At 23.0% G+C, this 8220-nt stretch overlaps 1 long non-coding RNA gene across 1 annotated transcript; it reads right to left on the bottom strand.

The window, feature by feature from the left end:
• Positions 1 to 2478: 2478 nt before the first annotated feature.
• Positions 2479 to 7820, bottom strand: LOC136990422 (uncharacterized). The gene is made up of 2 exons (XR_010883058.1): positions 7726 to 7820; positions 2479 to 2626 (listed from the first exon to the last, which is right to left on the bottom strand). It is a non-coding gene; the product is annotated as an uncharacterized lncRNA (long non-coding RNA).
• Positions 7821 to 8220: the final 400 nt, after the last annotated feature.

Genomic DNA, 8220 nt, shown 5'->3' with positions numbered 1-8220 from the left:
GCAGTAACGTAACTAGAATCGAAATCTGCAAGGGTAAGTTAGAACGTCCTGCAAAACTACATCAGGACTGTACAGCTGGACCATTTGATGAAGAGTAAACTCTTAGATATTGTATATACATATGTATTTGTCACATTCAAATCTATTTCCCTTGCTTATTTGATTGATTTATTTATTTATTACAAAGATAAGGGCACACCTCCTTGGTTACTCTATTGCTTATACGTCTCTTTATTTTATTCAATAAACATAACTTCGTCAAATTTCTTATAATTCCTTTTCAGTGTTATATAATTCTATTATTAGATTCCTCAAACTTTAATTATTTATCAATTTATAGGCTAAATTTATAAAAATTCTGTACAAAATAATTTTAATTTTTAGGAACTTTATGGTTAATATTGTTAATAGATAAAAGCCAAAAAATAAACAATACTATTTTCTACTAAAAGAACAAGATACTAGAGATTAGATTGTGCCACATTAGAATAAAATTTAAAAAATTCGAACTTAAATATTTCAATAGTAAAAAGGGAGAGGAGGAAAAAAAATCCCTTCCTCTTGTTTTAATTTCCCCAATAGCAAATTTTTTTCTTTGCCACTGACTGAAAGGCTTCAAATTACGATAATGAAATCTGGAAAACTTGTTTCACGAAAACGCATCACACAAAAGAAGAACATCTGGAAACAAATTATACCCCGAGGTGATAAAATTATATGACCATAAAGTTAGTAGTGTATTACTAAATAAAGAAAGACTAGAATCCTCAATTGTAGCCTAAGGTAAAATGTAAAACGTTAACATACTGACTGAATAACCTAGAATTTTGTTTCGTATTATTATATTTTATTACGTTATATATCAGCGGCTTATCCAGAATTTTGAGAATACGGTCTCTACTCGAGATAAATTCGGTGGACAGGCACGTGCCCTGTTGTTGTTTTTCGGAGAAAGTTACTCAATTACCTTAGAATTATCTAATCTAACCTACTCGAAGTCGTGCGATATGAGTTAAATTTATTTTAAATTAACAAAACTGCATCACCATAAGTACCCCCCCCCGAATAAGCTCGTAGATAGAAGCTTCACTGTAATATATTTTATTTTCATCAAATATGTCTTAACGTAAAGGAAATGATCAACACTTTTTTTTATATTCCTTATAAAAAAATAAATAAAAGGACTCATTTTATATTTTTAAAGCAATAGCTTTAGTTGAAAACGTATCATGAAATTTTAACATTTTTTACTTGGGAAAAGGGTTTATTAAAGGGTGCCAATTCTTAAATGTCTCCCTCCATTCTTTTATTGAAGACAATGCAATTCCTTCAGTTTCTGTAAAACATTTTCCCTTGAAAGTAGAGTTATTTATTGAAACAAATTGAACCAATATATTTATTTTATTAAATCTTAATCAAGTAAACAATTTTATTTTATTTTATTTTTAAGGATAGTTTATTTTTACTATTCATTTATTTATCTTATAGGAAAGAAGAGCATCAATTGATACTCATCTCCTTTCGGCTCCACTGTCATTTTTTTTTATATTTTTATAAAGTAAATAACTTAAAATTATTGTGCAAACGTTAAAAATACAACGCCTTAAGGCTGAATTTATAAATAATTTAAAAAAATCAACTTTAATTGATGTTAGAAGAGAAATGGTTCTTCTACCTTATAAATAAATCTGGTTTAGTGAATAAAGTATAGCTTTTTCAGTAATAATAACTTAAATAAAATTATTTTTAAAGCTTTAATAAATTAAAATATTGATTTTTAAAAGTTTTATATCCACATTTAACATTTATAAAATCATTCATAATTAATTAGCTTAGTGTTTAATGATCTTGAATTTAATCAGAATTAAAATCAATTCAATTGAACGATTTAAAAATTAATAAATACGTGAGTTTAATTCGTTTTGAACAGAAAATTTATTTATTTTCGCCTAATAATTTCAGTAAAATCATTTTTAAATAATAAATTCTCATAATTTTGATATAAAAAAATTAATTTCCTAATTATTTAACTCAGAAAAACTAAATTTTTATGTTTTTTTAGTAAAATATTCCAAATAAAAATGAAGTTTAATAACAAGAACAATATTATTAAATATCTAAATAAATTCTATTATTTCTGTAATGGTAGATCTAATGCTAAAATTCCATTTTCACTCAATAAAATTTATCCCTTTAGTGCAATTAACTTGATTAAGTTAAATTTGGCTTAATAAAGTTTAATTAAATAAAAAGTTTCATTAAATGTAATTAACTAAATTTTATATTTAAGAATTTATTTTAAATTTATTACATTTGTTCCATTAAACTGTCATTTCCTGCAAAATCCTATAAAGAATATTGCACTACATTTGTCTATAAAATAGATAAACGTTTTAAATAGATAAATAATTTATAATATAACGGTTTATAATCTTTTCCGTACTATTACTCTCCGTTATTTATGTTAGAATTTTTAAAAATATATCAAAATAATTTAGATAAAACCTGTTGAAATCTGTGCTGTACCCTTTTATCTAGGCCCGATAACATCAGTAGGGCCATTTAGCCAGGTCCAGGCCTTCCTCGCAGGTCGATAGAGGTCTGGGTCACTTATCTTTTTGATGCCCTAGAATATAAAAAGAGCAAATACAACGTTAAAAAACTGTATTATATATTTTAATAATTAATTTTTCTCCATAAACATAATTTTATTTTATTACTACATTTACTTTTAGTCCCTTAAAAGTGTAAATTTTGAAATAAATTAATATTTTTCGAAATTTTAAAATAATTATACTGTATATATAAAATCAAATAAATATATGTATAATTTAAATTTTTTCTAAATAATTACTAAAATTTTTGTATTTTTTAAACTAGAAATTTATTAAAACTTAAGCTATTTTTTCCATCAGAAACTAATTTTTACTGTATAAAATTTTATTATAAAATATGCATATTTTTCCTATCTAAAAATGAAATTTTATAATCTTATTAATAATATTTTAAGAGAATTTTCAAAGAAAATACAATTGTTATCTGTCTCTCAATTCACTAGCTACTCCCCATTCATTTTAATTTATCCACTGAATTGGACTGAAATTGGATATAATACTCTCCTTAATAACCTTTGATCTCTTAGGTCAGCTTCAATGAACTTGATACATGTTAGATCTACAAATATACTAAAAAATATAGGCTTATATATATATATATATATATATATTAATCATGTTAGAAGTTTGAAGGAAAAAATACTTAATTTTCAATATTTCTATTCATTTTTACAATCTTAAAAATTAAATTATACTTAAATAAATTATTTGAATCATTTAAAAATATTAAATATTTATATTCTTGGTGTTAATATTATAATAATAATTATCAGAGATCTCTGCCTTTATTGATTGTATAATGTAATTAGAAACTGGAATGTAACACGCCAATATTTTCCGATTGAATTAACGTAAATGTGTTATAATTGACGAAATTTAATCTTTCGAGGACACGACAACTTATCAAATGTCTATTTTATTTTAATTTTTAAACTTTTTTTAAAAAAATATTTTAAGTTTTAATTACCGATATGAAGACCTTAGATTATTATTATTATTATTATTATTATTTTTTAAAGAACGTTCCACTGCAAGGACATTTGACATATTTCATATAGAATTTTGAATTCTTGCATCCGGAGATGGAATTAAATAAAGAAAATCTGTATAAAAATTCAATTAAATTGCACAAAATTCGGTTATAATGATTAATTTACCATTAAGCCATTTACGCTAGGCTCTAAACGGCGGCCATTTTTTAAAGAAATGTTTCTTTTTTAAAAGCATATGGCATGTCCCCATTATATGTTTGGTCTGTCAATGATCCTTCATGTTATATATTTATGAGGTTTTTTTTTAAAACGTATACAATAAACTTACAGCATTAAATTTAATAAAGAATTAAAATACAATTAATGTATCACTGTATGTAATTTCACAATAGCAGACTGTACTGTACAGCTCCAAAAAGAATCAGTACCGAAGGGCGACAGGTCACGTAATTCACTGCTTTTATACAGGCTTTAAGCTTACACGCTTTCAATAATCCGGCAACTAATCTTGCACTCCGTACAGATTAGCAAGAGTAGTGTTTATTTCGTTTATTCTTAAGCATCTTGAATCTGGCTTTTCGTATGTTTTTGGTAGATTTTACTATTTGAAAGATTCACAAATGAAATTTTATAATAAATAATTGTTACCATTATTCATAGAGTAACCATATTATGTTTTCAAGAGTTAGTAAAAAAATGGGTCTAAAAATGGCTAAACAGATTATTTTTTAAAAATTATTTATTCATTGACCTATATATTGGTTATATTGTATTAGAAGACTTATAAAATGGTTCTATTTAAAATTTTATTCTATTTTTTAGGGTTAAAAACAGAAGAAATCTGGGTCTATGCTGAACAAACTGGGACGTATAGTCATCTTAATTATCACTTAGAAGTATTCTGAAGACCTATTTTCATTAGAGCACTTAGAACCATAGAAATCACCTCACTCATACAGAAATATAAAAAATTATAGCACTACATTGTCTATGGAAATTGCTAATGATTTATTTATTTATTTATTATAATTAAAGCTCAACATCAAATATAAAAATTTTGAATAAAAATAAATAAATACTATCAAATTTAAGTGTAAAACAATACTGCTACAAGGTCATAAACAAAACATTATCATTAATTAATTAAATTACCCATAAAATATCCAAAAATTATTAATTAATTTTTTAAAAAATCCTTATTTATAAGTGTAGTTTTTATAAAGAATAATCTTAAATACATTTAACTAACTAAGAAATTAACTAAGATCAATTTTTCTCAACATTTGTGTGTACAAAAATTTTAAAATACATTTTAACAACTAGTATATTTGTATTTATATATTAACCAAATAAAATAAACTTTTTAAAAAGGAAATATTTGAATTGGTGAGATGTTTGAGAACAAAAATAAATCCTAATGTAGTGCTTTGCTAAGATAAAACACCTTGGGACAGAAGAGAAAAAGGAATAAATCTGATATAAACATAAATATATCAGCATAAAATACTTCATGTAATTCAACATAATTCGAAATATATATATATAAAAGTATATATTTTTCAAATAACATGATTCTCTACTCATATATTATTATAATCTTATTTTAAGACGATTTTATCATTAAAATCAATGCTAAAAAAGGAAGTAAAATTAGTTTTATAAATAATAAATTTGACTATACTAATTTAATAATTATTAACTGAATTCTAATTAATTCAATTTAAATGAGTTTAACAAATTTACTTATTCATAATGAAGTTGGTTAATGAAAACTTAAATTTCTTATTTATTTTATTATTTTTTTTCTGCTGTTTAATGGGAAATATTTCTTTGTAAATTCAGTTTTTATTTCTACATTAAGGGCACTCATTTTTAACGAAGAGTTAATAACAATTTACTTTGTAGTAGGCAAAGAAAAAATATTTTTTCTTTTAGATAATGGAAAGAAAGGGAAAAAATACACCATGAATAAATTGAAAAGAAGTGGTAGAATGAATAGAATAGTACCCTTTTCAAATAGAAAACAGTTTATTGAAGTAGTTTAGTTTATTCAGCTGCTTTAATTTCACTTGCTTTGATTTCGTATGCTTATGAGATAATGACTAAAGTTAAATGAAATTCGGAAATTTAACAAATTAAAAATTAATAGTAATTTCAATTAATTCAGATAAATTACATTTTTAAATGCTATCATTAATATAATTTTAATAATTAAAAATAGAAGAAAATAATAATTAGAAACCATATTAAATATAGATACTTTAATGAATTAATAATATTTAATTCCTATAAACATTCAAAAATTTTGTACAGGAAAAATTAAATAATTATAAAAATGTTTATTTCTTAAATTAAAAAGAAACATTTTTAAAATAATTATGCTTTTAATATATATTCTTTAAAGTGAAAATAATATTTATAAGTTGAATTCTTTTATTTTAAAAATAACTGAAGTCTCATTCAAATATAAACACGTACAGTACATACATAAGTACAGTACATATATATTACATAAATACAATTTACTAGTTATATTTAATTTGGTAAGCTTATTATTAAATTTTATCAACACATTTAAAGAAATTTTACTATTAAAAGTTTTCTTAAACAGCAAGGAAAGTCTGTATAATATAAAATTTAACATTTTTATAGGTATTAATGTACTAAAAAATGTTTTAAAAATAAAAAAAAAAAACATGTTAAACTTTACTTAAAACTTTATACTGTAGCAGCAAAAATTAAATTTTATTTAATTGTTTATAAATTGTAAATATAAGTTATTACATTATAGCACATTTATAACTGAATTTAATACTTTCAGTAATAATAATAATAAAATCATTAATAAAAATCTGTTTTATATGAAATCTTCTTTCTTTATGAAAGTAAAATTATTTTATAAATGCATTAAATATGTTTTATAAAAAAAAATATATAAAATTTTTACATTTAAATCATAAAGATTTAATATATATTGAGCTGTATTTTTTATTATTGAAATGTTTTCAAAGATTTATTTTAAGAAGCTGTCAAAAAGATTTGACAAAAATTGACAAAAATTTTGTCAAATATTATTGTCAAAAATTCAGTTGAAGAAAGATATATCATCACTAAAAATGTAAGAGAACAGCTTCAAAAGAAAAAGGGGAGAAAATATTAATAATAAATAAATAAAGTGGAAAAAATAAAGTAAAATAAAATACCATTTATTTAATTTTATATAAAAATATCTCTATATTTAATTATTTATTATTAATTATCACAAGATGATGCTAAAATTACGAAGTTGTCTCCTTTAACAGTTTGTCTCCATTTGTAACAATAAAAAAATGAGAGAAAAAAATGAATAAAATATATGAAAAATATCATAAAAATAAAACTAAATTTATACATAAAAAAATAACAAGACAAACCTCTGAACGACGGCTACCGACGGGGACATAAAAAATGTCCGTTGTTCGGAGGTATCCTTAATTTGGAGGTTATTTGCGTGCATTTATCTTTAAAAAAAGTTCTCGAAAAAAAATGGCCGCCGTTTAGAGGTAACAATTATTAGAATTTCGAATGTATTTTATTTTTATTATTATTATTATTATAAAGACGATGAACCCACGGTTAATGCAATTAATATTACAGCAAATATAATTTAAATTAAATCGGTTAAAATTTAGGTTATTTAAATGAATAACTTAGTATTTATCACTCAAATCGTAATTACGATAATTTAATATTTTATATAACAATTTAAAATTTAACTACTCGTTTAAGAGAGTTACGTCCGACAATTTAAGAATTTCTGCATTATAATCTATACGTAATCTATAATAATAAATTATCACACATTAATAAGATTATCACAGGATATTTTAACAATCCAATTAACATAAAATTAAAATCACATAATAATTTAATTAACGCAATTAACGGTAAAACGGCATTAAACCGCAATTATAAATTTTACGATTTTGAAATAACCGCTTTAAAATAAAAGTAATTAAGCGTTAATGATTATTTAACTTAATTATTTTCTACATTTAAATTTAAACGAGTAACGTTTAAATAGAATTAAGTTATCGAATTCATAATAATAAATATGTATATAACGCTTTAAACTTCACCTTCTAACATATTTAATTGATAAACATCTCGACAATTACTATAATTAGTAGCTTGTATAGACTTTCATTCTCTCCATTAAGCGTATCCATTTATCATTACCGAAACCACGTGGTTACACAAACCGGAAAACGATGACTATTGCGTCATAGTTATTATTAATACGTCACACACAGCTGATGTCGTTTAATTGAAGACCGTAATAATCATAAAATTCGATGTAAATTAGTTGATATCGTGTTAATTATTAACATACCAAACACAAATTACTACGGTAACAACATTCGTACGAAACTTTTTTTTTTTTTTTTTTAAAGACGTCACGAAAATTCGGTTATAATTTTAATGAAGTAACCGTAAATGTAGGCCAGAAAAGATATTATTATCATAAAGTTTGTGAAATATTAAAGGGGTTACCGGTAAAACGGTTAAGATCCTTTAACAATAAGCAGAAATTTTTATCTGATGTTGTAGCATATGATCGATGAACTAACGTC

This window comes from Centruroides vittatus, unplaced genomic scaffold, assembly GCF_030686945.1.
Source record: "Centruroides vittatus isolate TY-2023 unplaced genomic scaffold, ASM3068694v2 scaffold_932, whole genome shotgun sequence".
NCBI lineage: Eukaryota > Metazoa > Arthropoda > Arachnida > Scorpiones > Buthidae > Centruroides > Centruroides vittatus.
The sequence above is the reverse complement of the archived record's forward strand: the minus strand, read 5'-3'. Positions and strand labels throughout refer to the sequence as shown.